Source organism: Rhagoletis pomonella, unplaced genomic scaffold, assembly GCF_013731165.1.
Source record: "Rhagoletis pomonella isolate Grant_MI unplaced genomic scaffold, Rhpom_1.0 Rhpom_scaffold_00001, whole genome shotgun sequence".
NCBI lineage: Eukaryota > Metazoa > Arthropoda > Insecta > Diptera > Tephritidae > Rhagoletis > Rhagoletis pomonella.
The window spans coordinates 63,154,700-63,155,149 of record NW_023458555.1 but is presented as its reverse complement, the minus strand read 5'-3'; positions in this window follow the sequence as shown (position 1 = coordinate 63,155,149).

Here is a 450-nt window from a genome sequence, read left to right as displayed (position 1 = left end):
TTATTAGGTTAGGTAGTTAAATTTTCCTTCCTCTTTTTCTTTATATTGTTTCTTTAGTGATATCATGTCATGTATTGAAATTGGGTGTGATGAGTTGCAGTGTGGTGGAATTGGGTGTGGGAGTTACGGTGTTATGAATTCAGGTGTGGTGGTCTTAAGAGGAGTGGTGAATTTAGTTGTGGTGAGTTGAGGTGTGGTGAATTAGGGTGTGGTGAGTTAAGGTGTGGTGAGAAAGTTGAGGGGTGGTGAATTAAGGTGTGGTAGATTAAGGTGTGGTGAGTTAAGATGTGGTGAGAAAGTTGGGGTGTGGTGAGTTAAGGTGTGGTGAATTAAAGTGTGGTGGATTTAGGGGTGGTGAATTAAGGTGTGGTGAATTTAGGTGTGGGGAGTGAAGTAGTGGTGGATTTAGGTGTGGGGAGTTAAGGTGTGGTGAATTAATGTGTAGCGAAC